The 20921-nt window shown below is 49.0% G+C and overlaps 1 protein-coding gene across 3 annotated transcripts in view; it reads right to left on the bottom strand.

Moving 5' to 3' along the window:
* The window catches only part of CPAP (centrosome assembly and centriole elongation protein), a 521976-nt gene that overhangs the window by 209615 nt on the left and 291440 nt on the right, over positions 1-20921 (bottom strand). The window lies entirely within an intron of this gene.

Genomic DNA, 20921 nt, shown 5'->3' on the forward strand with positions numbered 1-20921 from the left:
CCACTGTGTCATGTGCCCTAATGTAAGGAAGGAAAGGGCCCCATAGTCACTCTGTGAACCGTGAAATACAGCATTTATCAGGGCTTAGTGGAGTACTTAGACCGCTGGGCCTGGTGCATTTGCACCAATAGAAAATACATCCCTGCGCTGTACTATTGATAGTTCGACCCAGAGTATAACTGTACCTTATTTGCCCCTGAAGTGAATTACTTTGTCCCCAATGAATGGTTCTGCCCTGCCCCCACCTTCTCCAAAATCCAGCAAAGGACATATGTGCCAGGGAGGGGATGTGGTCCGTCGGCTGGTTCGAGCCTCGAGGTCGCGTCCACATCCTGTGATTCTGGGCAAATCACTTAATCTCCCCGTGCCTGAATATGTATGTAAATACGGTGCTCATATATAGCGCTCCAATACCTTCGGGTCGAGTTCGCGCTATATAAAAGATGCAAAAAAAAAAACAAGCATTTGCAATGCAACAGGTCTCGCATTTACGTGAGTTTGAGCTATTGACGTAAATGACACTGCCTTTTATTTATGTTTTGGTTTTTGAAACCTAAATAAAACGCATTGTCATTTACAATGCCAATAGCTCCAACTCGCGTAAAAGCGAGACCTATTGCATTGCAAATGCTTGTTTGTCTTGGGAAAGGGTAGGTTTAATATAGCTGCAACTTTTTCCTTTTGGGGTTTTATACAACCCTCCCCTAAAAGGTATCCCAGGTATATTACGGACCCTTACAGTTTTTGGCTGGATTAATGGTTAGCCCCCATACTTTAGAGCCTGAATAACTCGTCAGGTGTATCAGGTGTTGTTCCCATGATGTACTATGGATAATAATATCATCTATATAGGCGGCTGAAAAAGTGCTGCAGGGTCTTAGTGTGGTATTCATAAGCATCTGGAAGGTTGCTGGAGCCCCATGTAAGCCAAAGGGCAATACGGTAAAGTGATATAACCCTCACGGTGTGGAGAACGCGGTCTTCTCTTTTTCTTGCTCCCTTAGTGGCACCTGCCAAAAGCCTTTACAAAGATCTAAAGTACTAATTTACTGTGCTTCACCCAACTGTTCTATCATTTCATCCACCCGAGGGAGTGGATATAAGTCAAACTGTGATATTTTGTTAACCTATCGGAAAACAATGCAAAACCCGATAGACCCTTCAGGTTTAGGGACGATAACTATTGGGGAGTTCCATTCGCTGGTGGGGGGTTCTGTAACACCCATCTTAAGCATCTGCTGGATTTCGTTTTCAACAGCAGCTAGCCGTGACTCGATAGAGACACTGTTTGACCTCTTCCTCCTGAAAGGTCTGTATTGGGTGTTCTACAACCAACGTTTTCCCAGGAATCAAAGAAAATACCGATTGCAAAGGTTGTAAACAGGAGTTTACCTCCGGTTTCTGGCGGCCTGATAAATCAGGATCTATGCTTTGTATATATAAAGGGGAGGGGTTCTCATTGATACTTAGCAATGCGGGTTTGGCTCCTTCCCACTTCTTTAACAGATTAATATGGAATATCTGAGTGTTTGTTTTCTTTTCTAGATCCATTTCGAGACGGTAGGTTACCGGGGTCACTTGTTCTATGAGTTGAAATGGACCTTGGTACTGTCCTAATACCTTATGATCAGAAGTGGTCATCAGAAGCAGGACTAGATCCCCCACTGCAATGGTCCTTTCATTGGCCTTTTTGTCATATTGGGCTTTTTGGTCTTGTTCTAAATGGGATTTCACAATTTCACGGATTTGGCTCAACTGATTCTTTAAGTTAAGAACATATTCACGCAGGGGTTTACCCCTTTCTCTTTCTTCCTCCCACTCTTCCTTGAGCATGTCTAACAAGGTACATGGCTGACGTACATATAGTAATTCAAAAACAGAGTACCCTGAGCTTTTCTGCTGTTTACATCGGATAGCGAGTAGGACTGGGGGCAGCATATCTTCCCACTTGCGCGTTTCTATTTCTAATACATTATTTTGTGTTATTTTCAGTGTGGCATTATATCACTCCACCAACCCATTTGTCTGTGGGTGAAAGACAAGGCTTGGGATCTCTTGAGATCCTTTCTTACCAATAGGACACAAACGGTGGATCTGGGTAAAGATAGACTCAAGCCTTTCTCTCTCCCGTGCGGGGTGCCGCAGGGGTCATCTCTTAGTCCCACATTATTTAACGTGTATGTGTCACCACTTGCAGCCCTGATTAGATCCTATGGGTTCCAACTGACCTCATAGGCGGATGACACCCAAATTGCTCCTCTTCAGCGTGGTAGAGAAGTGGAGACAGGATCAAGATGCCACGACTGTATGCAAGCTATCGCGGGCTGGATGTAATCAAACTGCCTGAAACTTAACGCAGGAAAAACGGAGGTGATCATATTTTGGAACACCACAAATCTCTGGATGCCGGATTAGTGGCCAAATGTAATGGGCACGCTTCTGGCCCCTGCTGAGAAGGCTAAGAACTTAGGGGCAATTGTTGATTCTAAACTCTCCTTTGGTAAGCGGGTAGTTTCAACCGGTTTTTACATTCTCAGAATCTTGAGGAAAATAAAATTCCTCCTTCCTGAAGATAGTTTGAAGATAACAGTTACAGCGCTCATTCGGTCACGACTGGATTACTGTAACAGTCTCTATTTCTATTTGAACATCCAACAGAGACACTTGAACAGACTCCAGATCGTACAGAACGCAGCAGCCAGGCTGCCAACGGGCACACCCAGGTTCGTTTCTGTGAGGAAGGGACTTAGAGATCTTCACTGGCTCCCTGTGAAACAATGTGCACCATTTAAGGCCCTTTGCACGGTTTTTAAGGCCCTAATGGGCATTGGTCCCGCTTACCTGAGAGAACGTATACAATGGTACATTCCTGGAAGAGCATTGCGCTCTTCGGAAGCAAAACAAGTGATCGTTCCTCGTGTCAAAAAAGCCAGTTGGGGTGGCAGGAGTTTTCTCCACTGTGCTACAAAGGTTTGGAACAGCTTACCATCACATCTTAGAAATGCAACCGAGCTCCGCCTTTTCAGGAGGGGACTGGAAACCTCACTTGAACAGCCTTTTTATATCTATAACCAGGTAGGCAGTGCCAGCGCCAGGACACCCTTAGGTAAAAGTGCGCTTTAGAAGCTTTATTAAGATTAACATTAACATAGGCTGAGGTCCTTATTGGTTTAATCTTTAGCTGTTGACAAACTTGTTTTAGCAGTTTAGCAACTAACGCCGTTCCTTGGTCGGTCACATTCTCCCGCAGAAACCCTACTTGGGAAAAGATGTTAATCATGGCCTTAGTGATTTGAGTAGCATTGGGTTGCCTTAGGGCAACTGCTTTGGGAAATCGGGTCGTGTAATGGACCAGAACATAATGGCACCCACTGTGGGAGGGAAGAAGAGGACCAATTATGTCTATGCCCACCCTTGAGAATGGTTCTTCTGTTATACGGAGAGGTTTTTTTTTTTTTTTTAACAACAGGTTTTATTGAATTTTCATTGTACCCGAAGGGCAGAGCCCGGCAAGCAAAGCACAACTGAAATGCATAATAGAATATCTCTGGGTACTGTATAACCACCTCCCCCCATAGTCTGCAGAACATCAGACCAAGAAAAATACCCATCTCCCACCCCCCAAGTGCGCACCATACGTACTTCGAAAACATATGTACAAGCCAAATGAATTCCCATCTACGTCTTTTTAGCGCGGATACTTTAAACGGGTAAATCATTCACCACCAGTCGTTCAATAGGGTCCCGGGTGGCAGTCTGCAACATGGAGGACAAATCTATACCCCTGTACTTGGCCCACCAAGACCAGATCTTCCCATGCTTCTGTGGACACCCCCTCGCCTGGAACACTGCAATCTCCGCTGACATGCACTTATCCAGGGCTTTTTTCCAGTTAGTTCTACAGGGCGGGGACGTACCTTTCCAGTGCTGTGCTATGTCCCGCTTAGCCAAAGTATGACCCAAAAACAGAAGGTGTCTTTTATACCTGTTCCCCCCGATGTCTTCTGTGCTGTGTAAGAGCCCCAATCTAGGGTCCGTCGGGATATCCCATGCCAGAACACGCACAAGCAAGACAACACGCCAGACCAGAAGAGCTGCAGTGCCCTGCAACTCCACACCGTATGTAGGAACAAACCCTTGTCTGCACCACAGCAGAGATAGGGAGAGGATTTAGTGGGACTTTGGAAGGTGTGTTTCTGCTATTTTTTTTTGACAGACTGGGCACTCTTTAAAGTAGCTATGTACTTTTTCATAGATTCCTGGCAAATAGAACTTCTCTAGTATGGCTTTTTCTGTCTTTTCCCCTCTAAAATGACCCCCAAAACAAATGACTATGGGCTAAAAACAGCACCTTCTCCCTATATGACCTCAGAACTAGCAATTGTGGGGTAAGGCCCTTCCCATCCTTCCGGTACAGTAAACCCTTTCTTACAAAGAATTGGGAACATACTTGATCAGGGTTCCCCATGGAAGAGGCTCTATTCCAGGCTTCTCTCAGGGTTGGGTCTTCTCTCTGAGCAATTTGAAACCCTGGATTGGCTTCCCAAATACTTTCTTCTCTGGACTGGGCTAGGGCCACACAATTCCATTCTTTATTTTTTGCCCTCCTCTGGCTTTTCCGGGGCTTCCAGAGCGGCCATTCATATTCCTGCACTTGAGAAAAAGGGCAGTCATTCTCCATTTCTTTCAAGGTCTCTCATAGTAAACTGTCCATATGTGGATAGTCTCTTCCCAACACCAGAGGCTTAGGCAATTTTGGGATCAATCCTACTCACAAGGGTATTGGTTTTGTTGATTACTCATGTCGGATCTGTACTTCGGTAGTGGGATATCGTTTGTCCCCATGCACGCACTGGATGTTTACCATGTCATCAATAGCTCGCACTCCACCAGGTACCGCCTGGCGTCACATGGCGCTCTGTACATATCCAGTGTCTACCAGGGCCTCCCTGGGTTCTCCGTTGACAGTGACCTAGTGATGGTAGCGAGGACCAGAATCTGCCTGTACGCCATACAGGACCTTGGTCAATCCAACGTCCATTGTCTCTTCCTTTTGCAGACATGTCCGTGCAATGTGTCCAAATAATCCACAGTTAAAGCATTGGGGCCTGGTAGAGGGAAGTGGTCATGATGACGGGCTACAGGATCTGGCATTATGGTGACAGTTGCAGTTTTTCTTGGGGTTGGAACTTTATAGCCCTTGGCCGAGATCCCTCCAGGAGGTTTCCAAGGAGTCTCTTCCCTGCCTTTCTGTATTTCCTGTGCCCGATATTAAGCACTAGCTATTTCTACTGCTCCTTCTAGGGTCAACTGAGAATGTTGCCGAACCCATCGCTGTATGGTGGTATGTAGGGAAGAGAGATACTTTACTAAATATACCTTCTCTACTATCTCTTCTTTGGGCGAAGTTGAGGGTTTCAACCACCTATCAGCCAAATCTTTTAACCAGTAGTATAATGCTCTTGGTGTTTCTTGAACCCCTTCTTTAATTTTTTGCAGTCAAATCCGATAGGTCTCATCATCTACCCTCATCCTTTCGAGAAGGTTCCTCTTAATCTCTTCATAGTGTGTGAGACCAAGGAGATTGGCGCGGCGTGGTAGGCAACCGGGAGGTCCATGCTGCTGATCTTGCCATCTGCTCAAAGTTTGCAAAAAAGAAATTCGGGTCTTCTCCAGCAACATACTTTTGCATTACCACTGGAGGAAGCGCTGCCTGGGTCCTCTGTTGACTGAGTGCATCAGCCAACTTCCCGATTACAGACTCTTGAGTCTGACTTTGTTCTGTCAGGGTTTTATGGAGTTTCTCCCTATCTTCCTCTGCTACTGCCAGAAAGAGTTCCATAATCTTCCCCAGTTTTCCCTGGCCTTCCACCATCTTGTGCAAAATTGCCTCCATCTCTTTTGATCCCACTTCTGACACCAGGTGTGGGAGGGATGGGCAAAACAAATCTAGGAGGCCGTATGCGTTTCTCTATTTTGGCGTTTATTTTCTTTTTTGGGGTAAGCTTGAAAGAACAGAATGCAAGAAGAATGTCTTAGAGGGGAAAACAAAATAATCTTGTGGTTGCCGAAATGGCCTTTGAGTTCTTCTCCTTCCAATGGTAATCTTCTTAGTTTCTTTGTTTTAGGTGCTGGCTTCTGTGGGTTGTCGCCCTAGGTTCGCCAGGAGAAAAGACAAGGAGAGCAAGGTAAGTAAAAAGGTCAGGTGTATTTTGTTTATGAGGGATAGGGTCCATTACCACACCCTGGGTGTTGGGGGAAAGATCCTTTCTAGTGAGAATTGTAAATCATTGGCCCCTTTGTATTAGGTTGTCTAAGTACTCATATACTGGATCTCCTGTTTTAATTACTGAGATTTTGGGTAAGGGGAAGTGCGCAAGAAAATCATGTGAAATTGTGCTTTGCCTAGTCTATTATCAACTCCTTGTGGTTTTAAACTAACTGCGCCCCTCTTGTTATTTTTCTTCTTAAATGCTCTCCCTATCTTTTGATAGATTGGTCTTCCTCTCAAGCCCAATCTCAGGTTTCATTATCATCAGGGAAGGACATCCCTTTTTCCCCTTTTTGGTGCCTCCTATTCACAATGGATAACAAAAAGAAAAAAAAAATGGTCCCAAAAAATAAATTCACTAGATAGGATCGTTTTCTCTGGACACCACTATTCCTGTGACTGGGACAGTGCCTCCTTCTGGCCCTTCAATCCCCACTAGTTTCGGTTTGCCCCTTTCCTTCTTTCCCCCCACCCTTCCTTTCTCGTACCGTCCCTTATGTCTCCCCTCCCTTCCCAAACACGTACCAGGAAAGCCGCAACTCTCCTCATTTGCGGTGGGGGAGTCACGCTTCCCAGGGTGACCACTCTTCACTCAAGGTTTCTGGAGTCTCAGAGTCTTCACAAGAGGTCCTATGCCCCGGTAAAGCAGGAAATTGTGTTCTTTCTTCATTTCCTCACACAGCAACCGCCAACATCCTCGGTAAAACTGGTCCGGCTCTCCTCTCCCAGAACGCAGCTTGGGTCCACGCTGTTCTTTTCGGCGTCTTCCAGGTGCTGCCTTCTCTTCCTCTCCTCCCATCCGTTTGTCCTCTTCTGGCTCCCCACCCGCCCTCCTTTGCAATTGGCCGTTAGCGTATGTAGTCCTGCCTTTTTTTTTCTTTTTTTACTGGGAAGGAGTTGCTGGAGCTGCTCGCTGTGCTGGGACAAAAGAGGTAAGTGAGGGTTGATTCGCTGTATTGGGTTAAGGCTTCTTAGGGGTGATGGAATGAGTTCAGGGAGCGGGCCTCTTCTGTCTCACAGGGTGAAAGCTGCAAAGGATTGCTCCTCCTTTCTCATTGTTTTTGTCTTTAAGGATAGAACATAATCGCTCATCTGACATCCAGGTGTAAGGATTTTTTTGCCTGTCAGGCTGATAATTGTATGACCTGATTAACATGGAAACACAATACCTCTCTGGTAGGACTCTTTGGTTTGTTCTCATCAACACCTTATCCTTATGTATTTGAAGATATGGTTATATGGTTCCTTTATGGTAAATTTTGCTTACTCTTTGTAATAGTGTGATGGCAATCAAAGAGCCCATTTGTAGAGTTAAAAATGTTGGCTATGGGTTGTGCTTTGGCTTAAACAGTAATTTTTTGAGCTGTGTTAGGAACCTGCAGGAAGCTGGCTCCGTATATACTATATCAAAGTAAGGTATAGTGTGCACAGAGTACAGTGAATTCCCAAAGGCTTACAGAGACTCAAGTAGATAATACTAAAAACTCTATTTGTGGTAGTGTGGTTGCGCAGTTGGGCTTATCAGAGGGAAGTGTTAAGTATTTATTGTACTCTATAACCTTCACCGTCACCGGTACCAGTCTAGGTAGACAGCTAAGCAGGTGAACATAGTAGTTGCTGACTTCTGTGAGTAACTGGCAAGGAACAGGTTAACAAACCCATAAAATAGGTCTATTGAATGTACTTGCTGCTGTGATTGACCATCAGGCTACAGACTCAGTCCCAGTAAGAAAGTTCTGCGGGCACATGCTCCTACTGACAAGGTCTGTTTGGAATTTGAAGCTCACAGGTTCAAATCCCTTGGTTCAGCCTTTAATCTTTCTGTGGTTGTTAAACTGGTACTGTTCACATGTGCTGGTTATTTACAGCACTCCAAGGAAAACTCTGCTGCATTTTTTGCTCTTGGTATAACAGGGTGCTTGTGTAAAGCTTATTGCTGTGCATGTGTTGAAGTGCTATAAATAAACTATATAATTATTACCTAACTAAACAGCAAGCATCTAGCCAAATGCTCCAAAAATGAGGGTGGGACGAAAAAGGGGAAAACCAGAGCGTACAAATACATCAGCAAGAAGCGTCGGTGGCAGAGTTAACAGATGATGCAATTTCAACCAATTTACTATCATGACGGTGAGCAGACCTGCAGAAGCAGGAGGGGTACATTGTGCGAGGCAAGGCTCTATGTGCCCAGAGTCCCAGTATTTATTTTTTTAGGCGCATGCCTATATATCCAACCCCTGCCTTCGTACATGCTGATCCAGGCACTGTTCCCTTCTACCATTACCAAACTCAGGCTGTGTTTATCTGAGCTATGTGCTCCACCTGTATCTCTGTGCACATCATTTGCTCTTTCTATGGATGCTCCTTTGCTAAATCTTCCTTCTTTAAGGTGTTTAACATACCTTAGCTGCTCCTGCGCTCTTCTGTCCTAGATGCCTGTGCCATGTGTGCTCCTTCTCTAGTTGCTCTTGCTCTGTGCTGTCCTGCTTTCGATGCTCGGCCATGTGGGCTCCAATTCTAGCTTCCCTTACTCTACGCTCTCATGTCCCAGCTGTCCACGCTGTGTGTGCTCCTGTCCTAGGAGCAGATCCTGTTGGTTGTCTCCCCCTATAGTTTTGCATCCTTAGAATGCACCCCTAGGGTTTGTTAAGAAAACTGTTGCGGGGATTCTGCTCATGCACAGAACTACGTGCTGGAAACCAGGAACTCAGTGAATTGTGGTGTACCAAAAAACTCACCTCAGTACCTAGAACCCCTATCCGACTAGCATTAGTGTTTCATTCGTTCTCCGTACTGTATCGAAGCTACCAATGATTAGACAACCCAGAACAAGCGACTTAGAATACTCTCAGGAATGGTGGCAATCAAGAACACCTTTTCGTTATTATTCTCATATCAGTCCACAACGCGAGTAATCAGAGACACAGAAAAGTTTAACCCCTTGTGTGCCCATGACGAGCTGGACTCGTCATGGGCCGCGGTTGCGCTGTGCCCATGACGAGTCCAGCTCGTCATAAACCCCGCCCGCTAATGTAACGGCCGGCACAGGGCGGGGAAAGGGCGTGGCACACAAGGGGTTAAAATGTTTATTATTAACTACGTGCTCTAGGATGCAGTATTTTGGCTAACATCAGCAAACAAATGATTAGAAATAAAGCCATCAGCATTGTTACAATTCCATAGAAAACAAAGGGAGAAATCATATTATAATGATAGTGGAAACAGGTCCTATAATACCTTGTGTACCACCCTCCCATGGCTAATAAGCTAGTTATATAATAATAATAGAAGGTCTCTAGGTTTGAATGGGGAACCCCATACCTCCAAGATCAGCTTAGGTAAATCACATCACAGGATCAGCACTGCTCTCTGTGTCTGGAAAGGTTTTCTCCAAGAGTGCCAGCATCATGCATGCAATGCAATATTATTTGACCTTGACGGTCTCTGCACACAGTGTTCAGACTAGGGTCGCAGTGCACGTCTAGAGATTTGAAAAATAGACCGTTCTCATGTGAAGAAGAAGCAAGCAAGCAGTTTTACTTATAATAACAGCTACCTGTAGTGTCGTGTGCAGAAGCGGCAAAGTGGCAAGATGGCGTTTACATCTAATACGCTTATGCTAACATAGCAATGTGTGCAGGCAAAGCACTGTCTCCACTACAAAACCCTTAACACAGCCAATTTTGACAACCCTGGTGCTGAACAGGGGGCTAGCCACCTAGTCGTTGGTAGTCATCTCTTCTGTCCTGGCACAAGTAGATTATTTTTCCAAAAGTGGCCCCTGCATGGAAAGCCTCTTTGTGAGTTCCTTGGGTCCAGTAGGTACAGCCCAGATTTTGGTGCAGACTCTCTTTCCTTGGCCCAGGGAGCAGCAGGGCAGTCTTCCTTCAGTTCTAGGCACAAGTGGAGAAGGTCTTCCATGAATGGGCACAACAAACACCGTTCTCTTTCCAAGACCCTTGAGTTCTGCAGGTGCAGTCCTTCTTTGGTGCAACCTCTTTTTGCTGGGTCCAGAGATCAGCAGGGCAGTCCTTCCATCTTCTTATTAGTTCAGCAGTGATATGAGGACTGTGGGTCTGGGGTACGACTTTTATGCCATCTTCTCATTTGTGGAGCGAGGACTGACTAGCCGATGGGGAAATAGTTCCTACAAGGCCACCGATCCCACTTTAGGCCACTTCTAGAGGGTTTGGCCACCAAACAACTCCAGGATATCTCTCTCTATCCTAAATCAAGTTGTTGGAAGCCCCGTGAGGAACCCTAGGCACACTCCTGGAGTATACCCAACATAATAAGTCACTTCTTCTGGAAAACTGCTTCTGGAGCAGATTTTCCCCTTTTGGAATAGATGCCAACCTGCCTGCCTAAACAAAAGGGTGGCTAGGCGACGGCGTAATTGTCATTTGCTTCACTGAGGCGGTAGCCTCTTTGAAGCTGGGCCATCTGTGGTGACTGCCTGGCAGTCATCCTGCTTGAGGAGGTCACACCTCCTACCTTCAGCAATTCTCTCAGTTTCCTGTTCCTGGGAATGTGTCACACTTTTTAGCACAGGGGCAACATGTTGTCACAGGTGACAAGCGCTGCAGATGATAAGGAAATGCTACCAAAGGTTTGGGCAACAAAGTGGTGAGTTTCTAAAGTAACCATTCTTTTAAAAGTTAGCTTAAATCTGGTATCCGCAATAAGTCGGGTTTAATGTAACAATTAATTTTATCCCTTGGAGGAACTTTTTTGGTGGTCCCAAATGGAAGTTAGCAGGTACCACAGTGGGTATGTGTTAGACCTGTCAGCCCTTTGGGTGGTCCCTCCTCATCATTATTTATTTTGTCCCACTTTTGCCTCAAACCCTGTTAGTATTTTTCCTTTTTGGGAACCACCAGACTTTTTTGTATTGATGCAGATTCAGGGAGCCATTTTATCTACCCCTGGAACTTCTGTCTGAGGGCCTGGAGCACAAAATGGTGGCCACCCATTGTCACCTGTGACATCACTGGAACCTACTAGAACCTTCTGCAACATTCTGGAACCCTGTGACAGTTGGAGGCGGTTTGGAATGTTGGGAAGCTAAGCCAGAGTTGACAGTTGGAGCTGGCAGTTGGCACCTGACTGGTGAAGAGAGAGGAGCAGAAACCTGAAGGAGGAAGGAGTGAGGCAGCAGGGGTGGAAACTTGTGCCCTGAGTGGGGTCCATAAACCCACCCTTGATACTAGTCCCTACTGACTGAGCCCAGCCTGGAGCCCTGTTTGGGAGAAAGCAAGAAAAACCATCTTAAGGACCTGGACAGCAGGAACAGGCCTTAAAAGTAAAGAACAGCAAGTACCTGACCTGGTTACTGGTAACTACCTGAAGTCCGACGTCGAGAAGCCTAGAGACCTGGAGCCCGAGGTGGAGAAGCGGCGCTGACTGGAAAGCAGACGTCGTATCCGGAGCCGCCAGAGGTCGAGAGAGGGCGCCGACGGAGGTCGTGGAGAGTACCAGAGGTCGTGGAGGAAGACACCTGAGGTCGAGTGTGCGGCGTCGACGGGGGAGTGAAGTCCGCCCTCCGGAGTCGCCGGAGACCGAGGTGAATCGTGCCGGAGGTCGGGAGTGGAGATCGCACTCCGGAGTCGCCGGAACCTGAAGAGAATCGTGCCGGAGGTCGGGAGTGGAGGTCGCACTCCGGAGTCGCCGGAACCTGAGGAAAGGAGCACCGGAGGTCGGGAGTGGAGATCGCACTCCGGAGCCGTCGGAAGTCGACATCGAGCCAAGATAGCCCGACGTCATCGAACCGGAGGTCGACATCGAGCCGAGGCCGCCGACATCGAACCGGAGCCGTCGGAGGTCGACATCGAGCCGAGGCCGCCGACATCGAACCGGAGCCGCCTATCGACGTCGTCAAGAACTGACATCGCGCCGAGGCCGCCGACATCGAACCGGAGCCGTCGGAGGTCGACATCGAGCCGAGGCCGCTGACATCGAACCGGAGCCGCCTATCGACGTCGTCAAGAACTGACATCGCGCCGAGGCCGCCGACATCGAACCGGAGCCGCCTCACGGCGTCGACACGACTCCAGCGGCGTCGGAGCTTCATAAAAAGGGCAGTAAGTGGAATAGAGGGCGCCTAAGGCCCTGTGAAGCCCTGAGAGACTATCCTAGGGGCTAGAGAGGTGCTGGAACCAGCTTGATTGTGCCAGGGGTGAGCTGAGACTAATACAGAGGGGTTGTGTAGTGTGGGAGAGCCAGATCTCTAGATTCCCCCTTGATCTACCTCAGTTTAGGCCTCAGCCTTGTCCAAGCCAGGGAGTGTACCCCTCAGGCCATCCAAATCTCTACAAGCTGGGATTGGGTCAAATCATCCCATAGTACCTCAGGAATGTGAACTGATTTACAAGTGTAACTGTTGGCTTTTATTATTTATTGAGAGCACTGTATTTATTGTATTTATCCTATTTATTGCCTCACAGTATTTATTGTTTCACAGTATTTATTGTCGCACAATATTTATGGTCTCGCAGTATTTATTGCCTCATAATATTGAATTGCCTGTTATGTAATGCACTTATATTTATGCCTTGATTATTTATGATCTACCTTATTTATTGAATCGTTAAGACAGTATTTATTTGACGTACCCTTCCACAGAAAAAGCCTTGTGTACTGTGATTGTATTATTATTTATTTAATCAGCAACTAAGAGAAAAGAAGATAAAGAGATATATTTTCAGTATCATTTTTAAGGTGTAGTGTCGTTTTTGGAACGGATGCACGCATGGTTATTGTGTGGGTATGTCGTATGCTTAACACGGTGCCTTCCTTACCGCTCGAGCCAAGCTACCACAGCGTGTCTGGGAGAACACCACCACCACCCTTCCGGTGTGGGAGTGGGTTTTTCTAACATGATTGGTGTTCAGCGGCGGGATTGAGCTGTGCCTACGTATACTCGACAATAACTGTGGGTAGTCCATAGGCCTACACCTGGAGTTTTCTCAAAGCGGCCTTCCTAATTGTGAGTTTTTGTTTTTCCAAATTTACTCTGGTGGTGGGAGGAGGTATTATTAAAGGTACCCCCCTGCATAGCTACTGCAGATACCTGTCTTCTGTTCTGAGTGGGCAAAATGGAATTTGTGGAAAGTTATACTGTGGCCCAACTCAGAGAGTTCTGTCAGAAAGAGGGGGTGTACTGTCCCCCAGGTGCCAAGAAGGATGAACTCCAGACCAGCTTGAGGGCTTGGTGGGAGGCACGACGAGAGAGTAAGGCTGAGCAGGAAGACAGGGATGGAGAGCCTGACAGCGAGGGGGCTGGGATGTACCAACCTGAGGTGGGGAACCTAGTAGCGGGGCCCAGAACCATTTCCAGGAAGGGCAGCACTGTCTCTAGCGGTGGCTTATCTGAAGTAGAGTTAACTGACCGGAGGGAGAAAAGACAGCTCACATGGAAGTTAGCAGAGCTGGAGAAAGAGAAGGAGGGACAGAGGATGGCTCACAAGTTAAGGCTGAAAGAGATAGATCTTCAGATCCTAAGAGCTAGGGCACACCCTGTTCCTAATGGTGGCAGCAAAGACCAAGAGTTCACTAGGGAACCCAAATCCTACTTGCCGAAGGACATAGTAGCTAGCTATGGGGCGGGTGACGATATCGCCAAGTGGCTAGCGGCCTATGAGGTCTCGTTAAGGGCCCATGGGGTTCCAGAGAAGTATTGGGGAGGGGGATTGTACAAGTACATGCCTCCAGCTGGTAGGGATGCATTATTGGCCCTCGAGGAGGATGAGCAGACCCACTACCCCACCATGAAAGTGGCGCTCATAAGAAAGTTTGGACTAACACCCGAAAAGTACAGACAGAAGTTCCGGGGTAGTCACAAACTGGGCACACAGAATTGGGTGGACTTCCTGGACTATGCAAAGAAGGCACTAGAGGGTTGGATTCAGGGCAGTGAAGTGAGGAACTACGAGGGGTTGTTTGATTTAGTACTGAAGGAACACCTGCTCGAAAAATGTTTCCCTGAACTGCGTCAACACCTGGTGGATAGCAAGCTGACCAATCCCCGGAAGCTTGCTGAGGAGGCGGACATTTGGGCTAGTACCCGGGTGTCCACAAGGGGGACTGGAGGGGATACTCAAAAGGCCGGACAGGGTCGCCCCCCAGAAGAAAGAGGGAGGGGAAAAGAAAAAGGAGTTCTCCAAAGGCCCCCAAAATACTTTCCAAGGAAAGGGAACAGGATTCACCCCTAGGGCTAACCCACCCAGAAACCCTAATCCTGGCCAGAGTCAGCAGCCAAGGGTTGTCCATTGCTTCGAGTGCGGTGGCGTTGGACACTATAAGGGAGATGCGAAGTGCCCGAAACGACCACCCCCTCCCATTGGAGGAAAGACCCCCGGAGTAGCTAGTGTAGTGCTCGGGGAGGAGATGCCCTTAACTAAGGGAAGGGAGTGGGCGGGTGTCACTTTAGTGTCCCTGGGAGAACGGGAGATGGTTCCTAAGATCCAGGTGCCCGCAAATACCGTGAAGTATGGGCAGTGGGTCACCATCAACGGCCAAAGAGGGGAGGCTCTGAGAGACACAGGAGCCAGTATGACTATGGTACGTAGCCAACTGGTGTCTCCAGAGCAGGTAATTCCCGATGTACTCCACCCAGCCGCGATGGCTGACGGCAGAACAGGCCACTATCCAGTGGCCGAGGTTCCCTTTGAATGGGAGGGGGTTGCAGGTTCACTTCGAGTTGCCGTAAGCCCTGCCGTGCCAGTTGATTGTCTGCTGGGGAATGACATGGAGCACAATGCTTGGAAGGAGGTGGAATACCGGACTCATACTGAGATGCTGGGTACACCTGACTGGGCCTGTGTCAGCACAAGGTCCGCGACTACCCGGAGAGGGAGTTCGTTTCGGCTGGAGCCTGGAACAAAGGCCCAGCCAGCTGCCAGTCAAGGGAAGAACCGAGGACAGGAGGAGCCTGCCTCGGCGTCCACACCCCGTAGGACGGATAGGCCACCGGAGGTGGTGGACCAGGAGTCTGCGGTGGGGGATGTTACCAAACTGGAGGACCTACCCATCCCGGCCGAGTGGCACGTGGAGGGAGGCCCGTCCAGGGAGGAATTCTGCCAGGGCCAGAGGGAGTGCCGTACCCTTGAGGGGCTGAGGCGTCAAGCCAAAGCCCAGGCAGCAGAGAACGTTGAAGGGAACTACAGTGTTTACTGGGAGGATGGCCTCCTCTACAGTGAACCCAAGGCACCCCTACATGGATCGTCACGAGCCTTGGTAGTCCCTCAACGTTATCGAGCCTTCCTTCTGGAGTTGGCTCACGAGATCCCCTTGGCAGGACACCTGGGGCAAGACAAGACCTTCGCCCGTCTTGTCCCACACTTTTATTGGCCTCAAATGAAAGTGTCGTCCGATACCTACTGCCGGACATGTGTGTCTTGCCAAGCCAGTGGGAAAACAGGGGTGAAGCTGAAAGCTCCCCTGGAACCACTTCCTGTCGTTAACACCCCCTTTGAAAGGGTGGGCATCGACATTGTGGGTCCGTTAGATCCGCCAACGTCAGCTGGTCACAGGTTTATCCTGGTCCTGGTGGATCATGCCACACGGTACCCAGAGGCAATACCTCTGAGGACCATAACAGCACCTGTTGTGGCTAGGGCCCTGATGGGAATCTTTACCCGAGTGGGTTTTCCCAAGGAAGTTGTGTCCGACAGGGGGACCAACTTCATGTCAGCGTACATGCGGGCCATGTGGAAGGAGTGTGGAGTGACCTACCGGTTCACAACTCCTTACCACCCCCAGACTAATGGTCTGGTGGAGAGGTTTAACAAAACCTTGAAAGGCATGATCAGAAGTCTGCCTGAAAGCCTGCGGAGGAAATGGGACGTCCTCCTACCCTGTCTATTGTTTTCCTACAGGGAAGTGCCACAGAAGGGAGTGGGCTTCAGCCCCTTCGAGCTTTTGTATGGGCACCCTGTACGTGGACCTCTCAACCTGGTGAGAGACGGATGGGAAAGAACTCCCAGGAAGCTTCCCCAGGACGTGGTGAGCTACATGCTGGCCTTCCGGAGCCAAATGGCTAAGTTGTGGAAGCAAGCTTCTGACAACTTGGAAGCCAGCCAAGCAGTGATGAAGGCGTGGTATGACCACAATGCTCACCCGGTGGAGTTGGAGCCTGGCCAGAAGGTGTGGGTGATCGAACCGGGAGAGCTTAACGCCCTCCAGGATCGCTGGTCAGGACCCTTTGAGGTGTTGGAGAAGAAGGGTAAGGCTACCTACTTGGTGGATCTTAAAACCCCTCGTCAGCCCCTACGGGTGCTGCACGCCAACCGCCTCAAACCCCACCACGAGAGGCCCGAAGTCATCTTGATGATGGTGACTGACGGAGCAGAGGACGTGGAAAGCGAGCCTCTCCCCGATTGGTTTTCGTCTCAAGAGAAGGATGGGTCGGTGGAGGGAGTGATTCTCTCCCCATCTCTAACTCCTGAACAGCAGGAGGACTGCCGCCAGGTCCTGGGGCAGTACTCTTCGTTGTTCTCCCTTGTTCCGGGTAGGACTCACCTGTGCGTCCATGACGTGGACACAGGAGACAGCCCACCTGTGAAGTCCAAGATCTACCGGATGTCAGACAAGGTGAAGGCCAGCATTCACAGTGAAGTCACTAAGATGCTGGAGCTAGGAGTGATCGAACCTTCTAGCAGCCCCTGGTCCAGTCCGGTGGTACTAGTACCAAAAGCTGCACCACCGGGTGCCCAACCGGAACTGAGGTTCTGTGTGGACTACCGGGGACTGAATTCAGTAACCAAAACTGATGCTCATCCGATCCCTAGGGCGGGTGAATTGATTGACCGGTTGGGAGCTGCCCAATATCTAAGTACCTTTGACCTTACTTCTGGGTACTGGCAGATCTCTTTGACTGATGGAGCAAGGGAAAGGTCAGCCTTCTCCACGCCCAATGGCCACTACCAGTTCTGTGTGATGCCCTTTGGGCTCAAGAACGCACCTGCCACGTTTCAGCGCCTGGTAAACCAGATCCTCACCGGAATGGAGAGTTTCTCTGCTGCTTATCTGGATGACATAGCCGTCTTCAGTAACAGCTGGGAGGATCACTTGCGTCACCTGCAAGCTGTTCTCCAGGCCCTGAGACAAGCTGGATTAACGATCAAGGCCAGCAAGTGCCAGATCGGGCAGGGGTCGGTAGTGTACCTTGGACACTTGGTGGGTAGGGGAGCGGTGCAACCCCTCCAGGCGAAGATCGAGGCCATCATGGCCTGGGAACCCCCCCAAGACACAGACTGAGGTCCGAGCTTTTCTGGGCCTCACGGGATATTACCGCCGCTTCGTGAAGGGGTACGGTACCATTGTGGCCCCCCTCACGGAGCTCACGTCCAAGAAACAACCTCGACGGGTAGTCTGGAAGGAGGCTTGTCAGCAGGCCTTTGTGAGGCTGAAGAAAGCCATGTGCGAGGCCCCGGTCTTAAGGGCCCCAGACTTTTCCAAGGAGTTCATTGTCCAGACGGATGCATCAGAACATGGCATTGGGGCAGTGTTATCGCAACTCAATGAAGAGGGTCTGGATCAACCCGTGGTCTTCCTATCCTGGAGACTACTTCCCAGGGAACAGAAGTGGAGTGCAATAGAGCGTGAAGCCTTTGCAGTGGTATGGGCTCTGAAGAAGTTGCGGCCATACCTGTCTGGCTCGCACTTCCTAGTTCAGACCGACCACAGACCCCTTCGTTGGCTGAAGCAGATGAAGGGGGAGAATCCCAAGTTGTTGAGGTGGTCTATTTCCCTACAGGGAATGGACTTTCAGGTGGAACATCGGCCTGGAGTGGACCACGCCAATGCAGACGGTCTCTCAAGGTATTTCCGCCTTAGTGATGAGAACTCCTAAGGGGTTGGGTAGCTCTCCCCACTTTCAGCTGGGGGGGACGCGTGTTAGACCCGTCAGCCCTTTGGGTGGTCCCTCCTCATCATTATTTATTTTGTCCCACTTTTGCCTCAAACCCTGTTAGTATTTTTCCTTTTTGGGAACCACCAGACTTTTTCGTATGGATGCAGATTCAGGGAGCCATTTTATCTACCCCTGGAACTTCTGTCTGAGGGCCTGGAGCACAAAATGGTGGCCACCCATTGTCACCTGTGACATCACTGGAACCTACTAGAACCTTCTGCAACATTCTGGAACCCTGTGACAGTTGGAGGCAGTTTGAAATGTTGGGAAGCTAAGCCAGAGTTGACAGCTGGCAGTTGGCACCTGACTGGTGAAGAGAGAGGAGCAGAAACCTGAAGGAGGAAGGAGTGAGGCAGCAGGGGTGGAAACTTGTGCCTGGAGTGGGGTCCATAAACCCACCCTTGATACTAGTCCCTACTGACTGAGCCCAGCCTGGAGCCCTGTTTGGGAGAAAGCAAGAAAAACCATCTTAAGGACCTGGACAGCAGGAACAGGCCTTAAAAGTAAAGAACAGCAAGTACCTGACCTGGTTACTGGTAACTACCTGAAGTCCGACGTCGAGAAGCCTAGAGACCTGGAGCCCGAGGTGGAGAAGCGGCGCTGACTGGAAAGCAGACGTCGTACCCGGAGCCGCCAGAGGTCGAGAGAGGGCACCGACGGAGGTCGTGGAGAGTACCAGAGGTCGTGGAGGAAGACACCTGAGGTCGAGTGTGCGGCGTCGACGGGGGAGTGAAGTCCGCCCTCCGGAGTCGCCGGAGACCGAGGTGAATCGTGCCGGAGGTCGGGAGTGGAGATCGCACTCCGGAGTCGCCGGAACCTGAAGAGAATCGTGCCGGAGGTCGGGAGTGGAGGTCGCACTCCGGAGTCGCCGGAACCTGAGGAAAGGAGCACCGGAGGTCGGGAGTGGAGATCGCACTCCGGAGCCGTCTGAAGTCGACATCGAGCCAAGATAGCCCGACGTCATCGAACCGGAGGTCGACATCGAGCCGAGGCCGCCGACATCGAACCGGAGCCGTCGGAGGTCGACATCGAGCCGAGGCCGCCGACATCGAACCGGAGCCGCCTATCGACGTCGTCAAGAACTGACATCGCGCCGAGGCCGCCGACATCGAACCGGAGCCGCCTCACGGCGTCGACACGACTCCAGCGGCGTCGGAGCTTCATAAAAAGGGCAGTAAGTGGAATAGAGGGCGCCTAAGGCCCTGTGAAGCCCTGAGAGACTATCCTAGGGGCTAGAGAGGTGCTGGAACCAGCTTGATTGTGCCAGGGGTGAGCTGAGACTAATACAGAGGGGTTTTGTAGTGTGGGAGAGCCAGATCTCTAGATTCCCCCTTGATCTACCTCAGTTTAGGCCTCAGCCTTGTCCAAGCCAGGGAGTGTACCCCTCAGGCCATCCAAATCTCTACAAGCTGGGATTGGGTCAAATCATCCCATAGTACCTCAGGAATGTGAACTGATTTACAAGTGTAACTGTTGGCTTTTATTATTTATTGAGAGCACTGTATTTATTGTATTTATCCTATTTATTGCCTCACAGTATTTATTGTTTCACAGTATTTATTGTCGCACAATATTTATGGTCTCGCAGTATTTATTGCCTCATAATATTGAATTGCCTGTTATGTAATGCACTTATATTTATGCCTTGATTATTTATGATCTACCTTATTTATTGAATCGTTAAGACAGTATTTATTTGACGTACCCTTCCACAGAAAAAGCCTTGTGTACTGTGATTGTATTATTATTTATTTAATCAGCAACTAAGAGAAAAGAAGAAAAAGAGATATATTTTCAGTATAATTTTTAAGGTGTAGTGTCGTTTTTGGAACGGATGCACGCATGGTTATTGTGTGGGTATGTCGTATGCTTAACACGGTGCCTTCCTTACTGCTCGAGCCAAGCTACCACAGCGTGTCTGGGAGAACACCACCACCACCCTTCCGGTGTGGGAGTGGGTTTTTCTAACAGTATGAAACTGCGTTAGCTAAAGGGCCCTCCAGCCTTGCTACAGTGAAAATGGCAATATCGATTTTTCACTGTCCGGGCATGTTAAACACAAAAGGAACATTCTCTTTGTTTTTAATATTAAGCACCCTGCCTGGTGGGCTACCAAAGCCCTCCCTAGGGTTGCTTACTATATTTAAAAGGAAGGTTTTGGCCTGACAAAAGGGTTTATTTTGTCATGTCAAGATGGCAGGTTTAAGCTGGCCGACCAGGCTGCAGTGGCAGGCCTAGAGCCACCTTTTCACCTTGCTACAGCAATGGTAGCACAATTAAGTGATGCATTCCACTTGTGACAATTAACTTTCTAGCTCTGGGTACCTCTTGTATCGTATATTAGGGATTTACAAGTAACTTAACTGAGCCAATCTGGTATTAGTCAATTGCACACATACTTTGAAGGTCAAAGCACATGCACTGGGGACTTGACAACAGGACCCGGTTCACTACAGAGTTAAAAACCCAGAGGCATCATTCCAAAAACTTGGGAGTTGATCGTACAAATAGAGGACTTTCCTAGACCTGTAAAGTAGTGTTTGTAGCAGAAATTAAATGAGGTTTCGGCAACATGATGGTGGCTGCAGGGTCAGGCCTTGTAAAATAAATGTGGGTGATGAAACATGTTTTATTTGTGCACTAGGATGTAGAAATTCTCAGCTTGCAAGCACCAGGATGTAGCTTCAAACTAGAGAATCAGGACAGGCCATCCATGGGGCGCTCAACTTATCGCTGATC

Source organism: Triturus cristatus, chromosome 8 (genome assembly GCF_964204655.1).
Source record: "Triturus cristatus chromosome 8, aTriCri1.1, whole genome shotgun sequence".
Classification (NCBI taxonomy): domain Eukaryota; kingdom Metazoa; phylum Chordata; class Amphibia; order Caudata; family Salamandridae; genus Triturus; species Triturus cristatus.